Genomic DNA, 17,386 nt, shown 5'->3' with positions numbered 1-17,386 from the left:
TTTAGTATTTTATTAGTTTAGAAAATATCCATTAGATAAGGTAGTAAGTATTTTTAATAATTAAATAAAATATTTGGTTATTAATTGTTAAGGAGTTATCTATATAAAGAGCTCCATGTTTTGATATTAGAGGGAGAAGATTTTGATTAATTGAAAAGTAGTATTTTCCTTGAGAGTGGTATCTCGGAAATATGTGGTTTTAGATTTTAATGTTATTCAACGCTTCCGCCCTGCATCACCTATGAACATCCAATGCTTGAGTTGATATCTTCTTCTTGGTGATTCATCATATACTAAAGCCATGCGACATTGTCTTAGAAGATTGAATGGTAGAAATAATGAGTAAATAGGATAGTCAGTCTTCACATACCATTGTCAGTGAAATTCTCGCACATGTCGTTGTTGTTCTTCATTTTTAAATTTTTTGAGAGTATTTAGTGATTTCTGATACTCAACTATCATGCTTTAATCCAAGGTCGAGTCTGACTTTAGTATATTGTAAATCAAGATATAGTTTTGGTCATCTAATATCGACAAAAAGCTTGACATACCAATATTTGTGGGTTCAACCGAGCGGTGCTCTAACATGGATCTTGATTTCAAAGAATTGATACTTGATGTTTTCTTTTCCAGTTTGATGATTTTTGTTATAATATAATTTTCCATTAATTGTAACATCAAACTTACAGTGAGATTTTTCTGCAAAAATTCCTCAACTACCATCATCGTATTAATGCCACAACCTCTAGAAACAATTTTAGTAGTAGAAACATGGGCCATACTTATGGTAGTCAGAACAACAACAAACATACAATGATTTTTTTTTTTTGCTGCTTAGAGTCTAACTCACAAAAACTCATTCATCTTACCCCATATTCCGGTCGAGACACCATCGTACTTGCGAAATATGATCAACAAAATCGGAGGCCTGCTCGATCCCTTATTATCTTGCAGTCCATCATATTTATAGAGAGGCCAACCAGACGGCTGATGCACTAGGAAATCAGGCGGCATACATAAGTCAACAAAGATCTTTTGAAATTAATTTTTGGGAATACGTAGGCCCTGCTTTTTTAAGATTATATGTACCTATGACTCAATGGGTTGTAACATACCCGCTCGTAATCTCTTTTTAGTTTAAATCTATATAATATTCTTCAAAAGAAAGAAGAGGATTGGATCAAAAATTGAATTTTTTCTAGTGACAATATTGATATTCATCAAATTTTATATGAATTTACCTGGAAAGAAGACACCTAAATGGCTAAACTAGTTTGAAGAAAAGTACTCATACATTAAATTCTGATGTTCTTACATAAAAGTGTGCAAAACTAGATAGCTAGATGGAATTGGAAAGCAGTAGACGATGCTTACAGTACAAACAACATCTAGTGCTTCAAAAAAAAAAAAAGAATCAAGAGTAAGAAAAACTAAAATTTTGGGCCCAACAATGTGAGGCTCTAGGCAATAGCCTAGCTGGCCTGGTTTATAAGACGGCTCTGACAGTTCGTTCAGGATTCAAATTGATCAGACAAAAATAGTTTGAAAACCCTAACAAACAAAACAAAACGTTCGCGACCAATTACATCAGTAAAAATCATTGTAAAATATGGTGGCAGGTGCACTGAAATTGACTGTAGAAAACCAATGTTTATACTCTAAAATGCTTTTGAAAGTTAAACTCTTGGTACTCATTTTTGTTAATCCTTTAAGTCTGTCTACATTTTAGATGCATCAGCAAAGAGGTAAACTTCTTGAAGAATTTAAGAGTATCATCACTGCTTTCCCATGTCGCGCGGTTGTTAATAACATTCAACTCTATTAAGTTAGTTGTGTCGCTTATGGTCCTCTATCCTCGTCTCAAACGTGCCTTCAACAGCTTACCTGTTGGATATTGGCTAGATTTAGGAAACATCAGTGTGATTTCTTAAATCAGTTTTGACTGATTTTTAGAATTATGTTTAGACTTCTATCTAAACAAGGGTTTCCTATCTTAGCTAGTTTAGGTTTCCTAGATTAGAGTAAAGCTTGGTTTCCTAGATAAGAGTAAAGCTTGGTTTCCTAATCGAAGTATTGTAAGCCTATAAATAAAGGCATAACCTTTAGGTTATAGGCATCTACATCATCTACATCAATATTGTCTAAACCCTTAGGTTGTAGACATCTCCTCACAAAGAAGAAAAGTAATCTCTCCATTAGCAAGATGTAGATCCTCTCATGGCTTTGGGGCTGGGAGAGTTGGGGGAGATTTGAAGGTGAGTTGAGAATGTGAAGAAGAAGAACGGGTGTTGAGTGTCATGTGCATTGTGTATTCTCTGATATATGAAGTAAGTGAATTGCTGCCCGTGGACGTAGGCCATTGCCAAACCACGTAAATCTCTGTGTCTTTTGTGTTTATTGTGCATTAGCTTCCGTTGTATGTGTAGTTTTTCGTTTCTGATGCCGGATCCTGGAATGCCTTGAGGAACAATATGAACCTCTCGGCACAACAAATTAGTATCAGAGCTTAGGTCTAGGTTCTTGAAATCTAGGGTTTGCTCGTTTGAATTGGGTCAGAAACGGTATGTGAAGATATCAAAGAAGTGCAAGACCGTGGTGAAAAAAAAAAACAGATTGGTTATATGGATATGTTCCGTTTTTGAGGTGAAAACTCGGTTGCAAGGAACAAGGTACCATTGTAGCACTTCACAATTGTAAGGTACAATAATACATGTGAATTATATAGTTAAGCGAAGAAATCGCAAGTTATTTGAAGAATGCGGTATGTGAATTGATGTGAAGTGAATTGAATTCCCTTTTGTGGTGCATTTGAAAACAAGGAAAGAAGTTTCAAGTTCAGACGTGAACGTTGAAAAACGCAAATCAAGTAATATGTGGAAATTTCGAGTGTTTGAATGCTTTTATCATAGGTATTCTCTAGAGAATGGTTTTCTGACTTTTAAGAGTTGGAGTTTGAAGTTGTAGATGATAAGCATTCAGTTGAAGTACTTAGCTGTAACTCGAGAAGCTTGAAGTTGTTCGGTGTGTACGGAAGTTTGAAGAAGAATCTGAAATTATTAGATCCATTTGACTCCGTGGGGTTTAAAGTTGTTTAAACGGTGGAGTGTTGAAAAAGTTTTTCCAATGCAGTTGCAGTGATGAAAGGATTGAAGAATGGAAATCCTTATTGCTGACTATGAAAGTAGAAGTATTAGATAGTGCGCTAATACATTTGAAGACTAAATCATGCAGTTAAGGCATGAAGTTGAAGAACGTATAATCACGCAGTTTAGAATTTTGTGAACATTGTGTGAAGGTGGAGAAAGAATCAAGCTTAGAGTTGGAGTAGAAAGTTCTAGTTTTCTGAAGATATGAAAATATCATGAATATCACCACATATGAAATATTGGAATGTGTTCATACAGATGTTTGGGAACTTGCAAAGACTGATCTTTGTAAGGTACGAATTATTTCATCTTTTGAAGAAAACTTCGTCGGTATGGGGGTACACCATACATTTGCATTTGATGAAATATTGAACTCCGCATTGAAAGACGAAGTGTTGGAATTTGAATAAGTAGGATGGAGAAAGATCTCAAATTTGACAAGTGAAGTGGTGAGTTGAAGTCAAAGACTATATCCTACAAGTTGAAGCAAATGTGCAAAGAATTGAATCTTGCAAGTTTGAAGAATATGTGCATGTGAAAATCTATGAAGTTGAAGGCACGTCAAGAATTCATAGATAATTGGATTTGCTGAGAAATTAGCAAAGTAGCAAAAGAAGTGGTGGAATTCGGGTAAGGCCTTCCTGGACCTAATCATGTCTTTTGAGTTTGCTACACCATTCAGGTGTATTGGTGTCTTTAGACACAGTTGCATCCCTGTTATGAGATCGAATTTTTGAAGCACATGTTAAAGCACATTGCATCTTAAAAGGAATTTGAAACACCATTTGGTGTGTTGGTGTCGGTGGACACATTTGAACCTTAGACAAGCATTTTGGATATTGTAACAGTGCAACAACGTCTTCGGATGAATGAAAAATTGAAGCCCATTTGTGAGAGTGCAGCATCTTTAGTATGATTGAAGTATGAAAGCATCATTAGATGATTGGAGAATTGAAGCCCTATGAGGGATTGAAACATCTTCGGATGGGTGGCACCTACGGGTGAGTGAAGTATTGAAGTCCTTTTATGGAAGTGAAACATCTTCGGATGGTTGGTACCTATGGGTGATTGAAGTCCTTTAGTGGAATTGAAGCATCTACGGATGATTGGCACCTCTGGGTGATTGAAGGCAGTAAAATTCAAAGGCGTGGAAGGTGAATGTCGAGATTTCATGCCAAGGTGGAGAAATCTGAGAATAATGAAGTTGAAATTGTCCTAGAAATCTTGCCAAGGTGGAGAATTGTTGGATATTGGCTAGATTTTAGGAAACATCAGTGTGATTTCTTAAATCGGTTTTGACTGATTTTTAGAATTATGTTTAGACTTCTATCTAAACAAGGGTTTCCTATCTTAGCTAGTTTAGGTTTCCTAGATTAGAGTAAAGCTTGGTTTCCTAATCGAAGTATTGTAAGCCTATAAATAAAGGCATAACCTTTAGGTTATAGGCATCTACATCATCTACATCAATATTGTCTAAACCCTTAGGTTGTAGACATCTCCTCACAAAGAAGAGAAGTAATCTCTCCATCAGCAAGATGTAGATCCTCTCATGGCTTTGGGGCTGGGAGAGTTGGGGGAGATTTGAAGGTGAGTTGAGAATGTGAAGAAGAAGAACGGGTGTTGAGTGTCATGTGCATTGTGTATTCTCTGATATATGAAGTAAGTGAATTGCTGCCCGTGGACGTAGGCCATTGCCGAACCACGTAAATCTCTGTGTCTTTTGTGTTTATTATGCATTAGCTTCCGTTGTATGTGTAGTTTTTCGTTTCTGATGCCGGATCCTGGAATGCCTTGAAGAACAATATGAACCTCTCGGCACTAACATTACCGTTAAACACTAATTTTCTCAGTTATAGAGATGATGCTACTTCAAACTGTGCAGCCGTCTTTCAAACACGGAGGTTACAACTCCGAAAGATATTGCAGTATCACAAAAGTGATATAATCTACCGAAATCAATCTGAGTCCACTAAGTTGCAGTTCCATCAATCACGTTAAGGCGTTAACCATCTAGCTTGATTTGTTCATAAACACAAATCTCATCTTTGGAATTTAGGTTCACATTTTCCACCTAAGTTGAAGAGATCTCTAAGCATAATACGGGTCTCTGTATCTAACAAGGAACAGACATTCCATTGATTCCTAAGTAGCAATCTAAGCAATAAACCAGCTCAAATTCATAGCATAGCACCCGATTTACTTATGCGGCAGCTATGCCATCTGAGTGGGTCAAAGTAATGAGCAACCTACAGTTGTAAACTCCATCAATACTATGTCACTTAAATTACAAGCTAATAGACTTTCGTCGCAAACTTGTAATGGGTCTCAATTCTGAGTGTAGTAACTTCATTTTAGTATCTTAAACGTATCCATTGTCTTAGTGATTTTCACAAACAGTTGATAATAAAATTCGAAGTTGTTAATTCAGTGAACTAAAACCCAAACAAAACAAGGAGTCAAGGACATACCTCATCCACCTGTTCAACAAGAAAGATCAAATGGCCCTTCATCTCCAGCTGAGCTCGTGGACATCGTCGCCTCTGCCAACTCATGTACAATAAAGCCAATAAAAACCCAGCTGCAAAACCACCAGTTGCAGTTCTGAAAAATGACGCCCCAAATTTTCTTCTACCACGAACCGACGATCCAATTCATATAAATTTCGACCATAAAAGATACAACCTCAAATCCAATCTCTTCATCAACACTTCCTTTGAATTAAAGATCTGCGGGGTGATGAATTAGATTGTTGTAATCAGGGTTGCAGTGACAAATTTGGGGCAGCGGCCTTCTAGCACAACAAACTTAATCACAACAGTGAGGAGAAGTAATAAGGCTGTCCTTCTTAGACTTCCCTGCATCGAATATTGTTTCCTGCTTGTGTGGATCATGCAGGAGGTGTGAGTCAGCCACTTCTCGACACAGGTACTTTGTTGGGCAAGGATAAGAACTGGTTCATTTGGACAATTTGGTTCAACAGCTGACTCAGTTTCTGCAAGTTCAGCAAAAAAAATTTTTTGATAAAGATAACTTTGCGGTATAAAGATTTCAATCAGGACAAAGAGAATACACATTAAGCCAATAATGAGAAAAAACAAACCCGAGAAGAACAAACGTATTCAAAACAAGAAGAACAAAGCATGTTCACGACCGTTTACACCAGTAAAAATCATTGTGATGTGGTGGCAGTTGAATTGAACTTGACTATAGAAAATCAATGTTCAACTTTTCTCCTTTCTAGTTTTCATTCAGACTAGTCAATTGTTGCTAATTTATTGGATGTAATCGGGCAAAAGTCAAAAGAAAAAATAATTCCAACAACTAGGAATTTTTTTTTTTTTTTTTTTTTGAAGCATACCAACAACAACTAGGATTAACACTAATTAAGACTTGAAAAACATAGATGGAACCACAGCTGGTGCAGTATACAGTTAGCTTACTAGAAGCAACAAATGGAAAATCCATCATTACCATTTCATGTAGTGCCGGATCACGTACCATGTTCTGAACCAGTCTGAGACCATCCACGACGGCAAAATGGTAAAAGCTAGCTAAAATTTATACTTAGCTTTAGAAAAGCATCACTAGTAGTGGGCAACGAATGAAAATTAGCTTGACTCTATCTGAGATAGAGACTCATACCATACTCACTCTTAAATCCAGCATGGTCACATATTATAATGCTAATATGAACCAGGCACCATCCAGCAGGGATCACTCTCGGATACGGTGCGGCCACAATTTCTGATACTTGATCTCAGAGAAAGCCTAGCCATTTATAGCATATGCTAAATTTGGCATATCCATATACCATATATGCTATATTTAGCAAATAAGCGAATGCCACTATGAGTGAAGTTATAGCATTTCTGCTATAATTTCACAACATTGTGGATGGTCTCAGGTCACCATTTAAGTGCAAAACTTAAAAGAGGATGGTCTTCTGACCCAATCTTGGAAACCTGACAGGACGTATGATTGGGCTTCTTGCGAATGACTATGCCGTAAATGGTGGTTATTTTCCGTAGGAAATCAGTAACATAAGTAGCTCCAAGCAAGCTATTTGCAACTTCACTAAATAAGGATTTTAAAATGCTTAGAGAAAAGAGGTAAAATTCTTAGAGCAAATTCATGAGTGAAATCATTGGTAACCGTGTTGTGTCGTTGTTAGTAACATTCAACCCTATTAAGTTACTTTGTGGCGCTAATGGTCCTCTATCCCTCGGTCTCAAACCTTCCTTCAACAACTTACCAGTAAACCACTAATTTGTTCAGTTACCATAATAGAGATGATGCTAATTCATAGTTATAAAGCCGTCTTTCAAACACAAAATACACAATTCCGAAAGATATTGCAGGGTCACGAAGTGATATAATCTACTGAAATCAATCTGAGATTACTAAGTAGTAATTCCATCAATCACGTTAAGCATCTAACTTGATTTGTTCATAACCACAAATATCATCCTAGGCAATACCTTAGGTTCACATTATTCATCTAACTTGATGAGATCCCTGCAATGAACTCCATATGTAAAGCATAATATGGGTCTCTATATCTTATGATAAACAGACACACCGATTTCATATGCTAAGGATCTCAAATTTCAAGTATTTACTCGGCAAACTCAAGTCTAAACAATACAACTTTTTTCCATTGATTCCTAAGTAGCAACCTAAGCAATAAACCAGATAAAATTCATAGCATGGCACCAGAATTACTTACGCCCCTATGCTATTCGAGTAGGTCAAAACAACAAACAACCTACACTTCTAAACTCCATCCGTGCTGGCACTTAACTACTAAAATTACAAGCCAGTCTTTACTCAGCAAACTTGTAATGGGTCTCAATTCTAAAACCTACCCACTGTCTTAGTCATTTTCACAAGCAGTTGATAATCAAATTATTAAAGTTGTTAATTCAGAAAACTAAAAACCAAACAAAACAAGGATATCGGAGAAGAGAATGATTTCTTTGTTATAAGCGTATAATTATGTTAAGAATATCTCGGGTAAATCCCTAGTTAGGAAATTCCAAAAATCTCATGGAGAGAATCAAAGTGATGACGTCTAACTCCTCGTAAGGGGCTTAATGCCACTGAACCAACGGTTTGTTGGTGTTAAATAAACATGTATTTAACATATATACGATTTTGAGTATAAAAATGAGTCCATACAATGCTAACTAAGGTATTTTCATACAATGCTAACCAAGGTAGTAGTATTTAATTATATTTCTATATTTAATACATAACGAATTTTACGTTCCGAACTCATATATATAAAACGAATTATACACGTACGTATGACGTTCCGAACTATCCCCGAATCACGAACCGTTGACCGATTTTTCGATCGAATTTAACATTTGTGAATTCGAATAATACACGTGCGTTTGCCGTTCTGTACGTATGCCGAACTCCGAATTGTTAACTAGGGGTAAATCTAGTTTATTGTTGGGATGCCTTTGTGTCTAGCCTTATAAATAGAGGCTCTAATGTTTGTCTAATGTATACATGAATAAGAAATCCTTCTTCTTTTCTCCCTTTATTTTGTGTCTTCTTCACCTCTTATTCTATATCACAATACATCATCAGCACGCTCTAATCACTGAGCAGTTTAGAGTTTTGATTTTGGTTTGTTTTTTTACGGGTGCTTTTGATAGAAACTTAATCTCAGAATTTTTGTAGACATCTCTGTGCCTATTTAGGTGTTAAGAGTAAAATTATTGTAGAAGGATAATCAAATGGACGCGCATGTCTGTTACCTAAAGCATAATATGCGCGTCCATTTGATATCCTTAACAAGTATTTAAACATCAAACTCAAGTCTAAAGAATACAAATTTTTCCGTTGATTCCTAAGTAGCAATCTAGGCAGTAAACCAGCTCAAATTCGTACCATAGTACCTGAATTACTTACGCGGCAGCTATGCCATCTGAGTGGGTCAAAGTAATGAGCAGCCTACAGATCTAAATTCCGTTGATACTATGTCACTTAAATTACAAGCCAATCGACTTTCGTCGGCAAACTTGTAAAGGGTCTCAATTCTGAGTAGTAACTTCATTTTAGTATCTTAAACCTATCCATTATTTTAGTGATTTTCACGAACAGTAGATGATCAAATTCTTAATTCAGAGAACAAAAAACCAAACAAATCAAGGAGTCAAGGACATACCTCATCCTCCTGATCAAACGGTTCTTCATCTCCAGCTGAGCTCGTCGACGTCGCCGCCTCTGCCAACTCATGTACTTTAGACTTCCCCGCGTCAAATACTGTTTCCTGCTTGTCTGGACCAGGAAGGCATTGTGCGTCAGCCACTTCTCGACACATGTACTTTGTTGGGCAAGGATAAGAACTGGTTCATTTGGACAATTTGGTTCAATAGCTGACTAAGTTTCTGCAAGTTTAGTGAAACAAAACTAGGTAAACATAAATGTTTCAGTATAAGATTTCAGAAGAAGAGAACTGAAGATAGGTAATATGGTGGACAGAGGATATACTGCACATTAAGCCATTAATGACAAAAAAACTGAGAAGAACAAAGGAATCACCCCAAACAACAAGAACAAGGAACGTTCATGACCAATTACATCAGTAAAAATCATTGTAAAATATGGTGGCAGGTGCACTGAAATTGACTGTAGAAAACCAATGTTTATACTCTAAAATGCTTTTGAAAGTTAAACTCTTGGTACTCATTTCTGTTAATCCTTTAAGTCTGTCTACATTTTAGATGCATCAGCAAAGAGGTAAACTTCTTGAAGAATTTAAGAGTATTGTCATTGCTTTCCCATGTCGCGCGGTTGTTAATAACATTCAACTCTATTAAGTTAGTTGTGTCGCTTATGGTCCTCTATCCTCGTCTCAAACGTGCCTTCAACAGCTTACCGTTGAACCACTAATTTTCTCAGTTATAGAGATGATGCTACTTCAAACTGTACAGCCGTCTTTCAAACACGGAGGTTACAACTCCGAAAGATATTGCAGTATCACAAAGTGATAGTCCACTAAGTTGCAGTTCCATCAATCACGTTAAGTCGTTAACCATCTAGCTTGATTTGTTCATAAACACAAATCTCATCTTTGGAATTTAGGTTCACATTTTCCACCTAAGTTGAAGAGATCTCTAAGCATAATACGGGTCTCTGTATCTAACAAGGAACAGACATTCCATTGATTCCTAAGTAGCAATCTAAGCAAATTCAGCCCAGTTCAAATTCAGCCCAGCTCAAATTCATAGCATAGCACCCGATTTACTTATGCGGCAGCTATGCCATCTGAGTGGGTCAAAGTAATGAGCAACCTACAGTTGTAAACTCCATCAATACTATGTCACTTAAATTACAAGCCAATCGACTTTCATCAGCAAACTTGTAATGGGTCTCAATTCTGAGTGTAGTAACTTCATTTTAGTATCTTAAACGTATCCATTGTCTTAGTGATTTTCACAAACAGTTGATAATAAAATTCGAAGTTGTTAATTCAGTGAACTAAAACCCAAACAAAACAAGGAGTCAAGGACATACCTCATCCACCTGTTCAACAAGAAAGATCAAATGGCCCTTCATCTCCAGCTGAGCTCGTGGACATCGTCGCCTCTGCCAACTCATGTACAATAAAGCCAATAAAAACCCAGCTGCAAAACCACCAGTTGCAGTTCTGAAAAATGACGCCCCAAATTTTCTTCTACCACGAACCGACGATCCAATTCATATAAATTTCGACCATAAAAGATACAACCTCAAATCCAATCTCTTCATCAACACTTCCTTTGAATTAAAGATCTGCGGGGTGATGAATTAGATTGTTGTAATCAGGGTTGCAGTGACAAATTTGGGGCAGCGGCCTTCTAGCACAACAAACTTAATCACAACAGTGAGGAGAAGTAATAAGGCTGTCCTTCTTAGACTTCCCTGCATCGAATATTGTTTCCTGCTTGTGTGGATCATGCAGGAGGTGTGAGTCAGCCACTTCTCGACACAGGTACTTTGTTGGGCAAGGATAAGAACTGGTTCATTTGGACAATTTGGTTCAACAGCTGACTCAGTTTCTGCAAGTTCAGCAGAAAATTTTTTTGATAAAGATAACTTTGCGGTATAAAGATTTCAATCAGGACAAAGAGAATACACATTAAGCCAATAATGAGAAAAAACAAACCCGAGAAGAACAAACGTATTCAAAACAAGAAGAACAAAGAATGTTCACGACCGTTTACACCAGTAAAAATCATTGTGATGTGGTGGCAGTTGAATTGAACTTGACTATAGAAAATCAATGTTCAACTTTTCTCCTTTCTAGTTTTCATTCAGACTAGTCAATTGTTGCTAATTTATTGGATGTAATCGGGCAAAAGTCAAAAGAAAAAATAATTCCAACAACTAGGATTTTTTTTTTTTTTGAAGCATACCAACAACTAGGATTAACACTAATTAAGACTTGAAAAACATAGATGGAACCACAGTTGGTGAAGCATACAGTTAGCTTACTAGAAGCAACAAATGGAAAATCCATCATTACCATTTCATGTAGTGCCGGATCATGTACCATTAAACTGCTAATTTGCTCAGTTACCATAATAGAGATAATGCAATTTCTTAATTATGCAGCTGTCTTTCAAACACAAAATTCACAATCCGAAAGATATTGCAGTGTCATGAAGTGATATAATCTACTGAACAGACATGCACATCCAGATAATGCAGTGTCTAAACAATACAAAATTTCCCATTGATTCCTAAGTAGCAATCTAAGCAATTAACCAGCTCAAATTCATAGCATACCTCCTGAATTACTTATGCGGCGGCTATGCCATCTGAGTGGGTCAAAGTAATGAGCAACCTACTCCATCAATACTATGTCACTTAAATTGCATGCCAATCTGACTTTCGTAGGCAAACTTGCAATGGGTCTCAATTCTGAGTAGTAACTTAATTTTAGTATCTTAAACCTATCCATTGTCTTAGGGATTTTCACGAACAGTTGACAATCAAGTCCGCATTTGTTAATTCAAAGAACAAAAAACCAAGTCAAGGACATACCTCATCCACTTGTTCAACAAGAAAGATCAAATGGTCCTTCATCTCCAGCTGAGCTCGTCGATGTCGCCGCCTCTGCCAACTCATGTACAATAAAGCCAGCAAAAACCCAGTTGCAGTTTTGAAAAACGACACCCCACATTTTCTTGTACTACGAACCGACGATCCAATTCATATAAATTTCGACCAAAAAACCTCTCTTCATCAAAACTTCCTTTGAATTAAAGATCTGTTGGGGTGACGAATTAGATTTTTGTAATGAGGGTTGCAGTGACAAATTTGGGAAGCGGTCTTCAAGCACAACAAACTTAATCACAACAGTGAGGAGAAGTAATAAGGCTGCCCTCCTTAGACTTCGCACTTCTGATACTGTTTCCTGCTTGTGTGGATCAGGCAGGCAGTGTGCATCAGCCACTTCTTGACACGGGTATTTGTTGGGAAAGGATAACATCTGGTTCATTTGGACAATTTGGTTCAACAGCTGATTAAGTTTCTGCAAGTTCAGCAAAAAAAAATTAGACGAAGATAAACTTTGTGGTAAAAGGATTTCAATCTGGACAAAGAGGATACACATTTAGCCATTAAATGACAAAAAACAAACCCGAGAAAAACAAACGAGTTCAGAACAAGAAGAACAAAGAATGTTCATGACCGATTACACCAGTAAAAATCATCCTGATGTGGTTGCAGTTGAATTAAACTTGACTACAGAAAACAATGTTCAACTTTTCTCCTTTCTAGTTTTCATTCAGACAAGTCAATTGTTGCTAATATATTGGATGTAATTGGGTAATAGTCAAAAGAAAAAATAAGTCCAACAACTAGGATTAAATATTTCATGACCACTAAATAAGACTCGAAAAACATAGACAATGATCAGTTGGTACAGCATACAGTTAGTTTACTAGAAGCGACAAATGGAAAATCCATTATTACCATTTCATGTACTGCCGGATCATGTAGCAAGTTCTTAACCATTCCAAGACCATCCACAATGGTGATACGGTAAAAGCTAAACTAAAAGTTATATTTAGATTTAGCAAAGCATCACTAGTAGTGGGAAACTAATAAAAATTAGCTGGACTCTATCTCCACACTCACTCTTAAATCCAGCATGGTCACACATTATAATGCTAATTAGGATTTCAATCTGGACCTGAAAGAACAAACGTATCCAAAACAAGAAGAACAAAGAATGTTCACGACCGATTACACCAGTAAAAATCATTGTGATGTGCTGGCAGTTGAATTGAACTTGACATAGAAAACCATTGTTCAACTTTTCTCTTTTCTAGTTTTCATTCAGACTAGTCAACTGTCTTCAAAAACATAGACAATGATGGAACCACAGTTGGTGCAGCATACAGTTAGTTTACTACAAGCAACAAATGGAAAATCCATAATTACCGTTCCATGTAGTGCCGGATCATGTAGCATGTTCTTAAATGGTGACCTGAGACCATCCACAATGGTGATATGGTAAAAGTTAAACTAAACGTTATGCTTAGCTTTAGCAAAGCATCACTCTTAGTGGGCAACTAATAAAAATTAGCCAGACTATCTGACTCAAGCAGGGCTCATATGTCTCATACCACACTCACTCTTAAATCCAGCATGGTCAGATATTATAATGCTAATATGAACCAGGCACCATCTGAGATCTAGTCTGCCAACCAGACTTACTTTGAGATTGAGTCTCACGCAGGGCTCACTCTCAAACACGGTTCAGCCACAATTTCAGATACTCGATCTCAGAGGAAGCCTAGCCATTTATAGCATATGCTATATCTATACGCTAAATTTGGCATATCCATGATTCTATATACCATATATGCTATATTTGGCAAATAGTCAATGCCACTGTGAGTGAAATTCTAGCATTTTGCTATAATTCACAACATTGTGGATGGTCTCAGGTCACCATTTAAGTGCAAAACTAAAAAGAGGAAGGTCTTCGGATCCAATCTTGGAAATTTGACAGGACGTATGATTGGGCTTCTTGCAAATGACTATACCATAAATGGTTGTCATTTTCCATAGGGAATCAGTAATGTAAGGAGCTCCAAGCAAGTTATCTGCAACTTCACTAAATAAGGATTCTAAAATGCTTTTGTAAGTTCAACTCTTAGTACACGTTTCTGATAATCCTTTAAGTCCATCTACATTTTATGAGCATCAGCAAAGAGGTAAAATTCTTAGAGCAAATTAATGAGTAAAATCATTCTTAACCGTGTCGTGCCGTTGTTAGTAACACTCAGCCCTATCAAGTTAGTTTGCGTCGCCGCTAATGGTCCTCAATCCCTCGGTCTCAAACCTTCCTTCAACAACTTACCAGTAAACCACTAATTTGCTCAGTTACCACCAGTAGTTCTATATGGATTTTGAACTACATAGAAATAGTTCACACAAAAATGGGTGGGCCCCGCCCTCCGAAGAAAAACAGGTGGTCCCATTTTTTGGGTTTAGTCGTGAGTGTGCGTTTTTTATGTAGCTCAGTATCACGGTCCAACAAGAATTTACGGAAGATATTGCAGTGATCTACTGAAGTCTATCTGAGTCTACTAAGTAGTAATTCCATCAATCACGTTGAGCATCTAGCTTGATTTGTTCATAACCACAAATATCATCCTAGGCAATACCTTAGGTTCACATTATTCATCTAACTTGATGAGATCTCTGCAATGCACTCCATATGTAAAGCATAATATGGGTCTCTATATCTTATGAGAAACAGACACACCGATTTTATATGCTAAGGATCTCTAATTTCAAGTATTTACTCAGCAAACTCAAGTCTAAACAATACAACTTTTTTCCATTGATTCCTAAGTAGCAATCTAAGCAATAAACCAGATAAAATTCATAGCACAGCACCTGAATTACTTACGCCCCTATGCCATTCGAGTAGGTCAAAATAACAAACAACCTACACTTCTAAACTCCATCCGTACTGGCATTTAACTACTAAAGTTACAAGCCAATCGACTTTCGTGTCACTCGGCAAACTTGTAAATGGGTCACAATTCTGAGTAGTAACTTATTAATTTTAGCATTTAAAACCTACCCACTGTCTTAGTCATTTTCACAAACAGAGATAATCAAATTAAAAGTTGTTAATCAAACAAACAGTTGATAATCAGTTGATAATCAAACAAAACAAGGACATACCTAATCCGCCTGTTCAACAAGAAAGATCAAACGGGACTTCATCTCCAGCTGAGCCCCCCCAAATGTTCTTCTACCACGAACCCATGATCCACAAAGCTTGTGAATGAGAAATGATTTGAGTTACTTCTTCATTTTCTTCTTGGATTGCCGTGATTTCATTTCATCTTCTGAGTTTCTTCAGCCGGACATGGTTTACTGACACGGGTGTGTGTATAGACTATGGAGTCGCGTGTTTTGTCTCGTAACTTGGAAAATGCATTGAAAGCAGATGCCGGCTTCTTTATATTTTTGGTCTCTTCACATTTTTTTTATCCTATTTATTTAGCAAAACTAGCGACAAAACCCCTAGGTGAACAAACTAGTGATAAGAAAAAACCGGTCATATTATTTCTACCAAATAAAAACCGTTTCAAATAAAATTGGGACAAAAACCCCAAGTCAAATGATAATGAGCAAATTTAACTTTTTTTATTTTAAAAAAACCCAAATGTACGCTTTTATCTTTTCTTCTTCTTCTTCCTCTCTGATTTCTTCTTTCTTCCGTCTCCTTCTCCCACCACCTTCATCACCAGCAGCAACAATGGATCTCCACGAGAAGAACGGCGCTGATTCAAGAGATGAAGAATTCGAGAGACGTTTTCTCTCAATCATTAGTTCATTCATTTCCCTAAAACTGAGAAAAGAAAGAGAAAGCAGCAGCCGCTGCTGTTAAATCCGAAAAACCAGATCGAGACGCTGATTGAGAAATTGAGAAGGAAGTAAGATTTGAGATGATGTTCATAGAGCGTAGAGAGGAAGAATCAGCAAAAAACTGTTGCTAGAATTTATTGAGATCGAGAAACAATGAAGAAATTCGGGTTTATGTTCTGATGCTGAGCTGTGGCTGCATTTGATTCAAGAATACAGATAAAGACAGATGGAGAGTTGGGTTTGGTGCTGTTTAAGAAGACATGTTGCTGTTAATCTCAGAGATGAAGAAGAAATTGATGAAATCAGGGTTTCGATTTGAATCTCCAAACGAAGAACAGGAAGGGAATTGGCTCTGTCGATAAGAGCAGAATCAAACAAGAAATTGGTGATGTTAATCTCAGAAGACCTGTTGGGTTTGGTGAACAAGTTGTTGCTGGTTGGCCTTCTTGGATTAGTGTTGTTGCTCGTGAAGCTATTCATGGTTGGATTCCTCTTCGTGCTGAAAGTTTCGAGAAATTGGAAAAGGTAAGGGTTTTTTCTTCTTCTTTTGTTATTTTGCTACGATTTTTTATTGTTCCTGAATTGCTCATTTCTGGTCTAATTTGTGTCGTTATACATCGGAATGTTGAAGTGGATTAGTACGTCGACAAAGTATTTTTGTATTTGTTCATGTGCTGCAATTATGTGAATACTGCAATTTTCTGACTGTATCTTTAGATTGGACAAGGTACATACAACAGTGTTTTCTGAGCACGAGAGCTTGCAACTGGGAGGATGCTTGCCTTAAAGAAAGTTCGGTTCGATAACTTTGAGCCAGAAAGTGTGAGATTTATGTCGCGGGAAATAATGATTCTCCGCAAACTGGAGGGACTAATTACTTCTAGACTGTCAACTAGTGTATATCTTGTTTTCGAGTACACGGAACATGATATTGCTGGTTTATCATCTTGCCCTGACATCAAGTTCAGTGAATCACAGGTTCGTATATATGGAACTCTGGATGTGTGTTCTAGTATTCAGGAATTACCAATGTTAAAGGGTTTGAATTGTTCATGTTGTGTAGGTTAAATGCTATATGCATCAACTACTATCTGGCCTTGAACACTGTCATTCAAGAGATATAATGCACAGAGATATCAAGGGATCCAACCTTCTTGTTAGTGATGATGGAGCTCTGAAGATAGCTGATTTTGGCATGGAAAATTTTTGTTAGTGTCGGGCACATTCAACCATTAACTAGTCGAGTTGTTACTTTATGGTATCGGCCTCCTGAACTTTTGCTTGGATCCACCAGTTATGGGCAATCTGTTGATCTATGGAGTGTTGGTTGTTTATTCTGTTGA

The 17,386-nt window shown here is 37.0% G+C and overlaps 1 long non-coding RNA gene and 1 pseudogene across 2 annotated transcripts; one reads left to right on the top strand and one right to left on the bottom strand.

Annotated features, from left to right (window-relative positions):
- Positions 1-781: 781 nt before the first annotated feature.
- On the bottom strand, positions 782-15,577 carry LOC113300285. 2 transcript variants are annotated; one of them, XR_003335666.1, is made up of 6 exons: positions 15,354-15,577; positions 12,189-12,678; positions 10,677-11,200; positions 9,325-9,547; positions 5,615-6,138; positions 782-995 (listed from the first exon to the last, which is right to left on the bottom strand). It is a non-coding gene; the product is annotated as an uncharacterized LOC113300285 (long non-coding RNA). The 2 variants fall into 2 exon arrangements; XR_003335665.1 differs by lacking the exon at positions 782-995 and having other exon boundaries at positions 5,051-6,138.
- A 692-nt stretch (positions 15,578-16,269) lies between these two features.
- LOC113296486 lies at positions 16,270-17,386 on the top strand (annotated as a pseudogene).

The sequence above is a fragment of the Papaver somniferum genome, chromosome 7, assembly GCF_003573695.1.
Source record: "Papaver somniferum cultivar HN1 chromosome 7, ASM357369v1, whole genome shotgun sequence".
Lineage (NCBI taxonomy): Eukaryota > Viridiplantae > Streptophyta > Magnoliopsida > Ranunculales > Papaveraceae > Papaver > Papaver somniferum.
The sequence above is the reverse complement of the archived record's forward strand: the minus strand, read 5'-3'. Positions and strand labels throughout refer to the sequence as shown.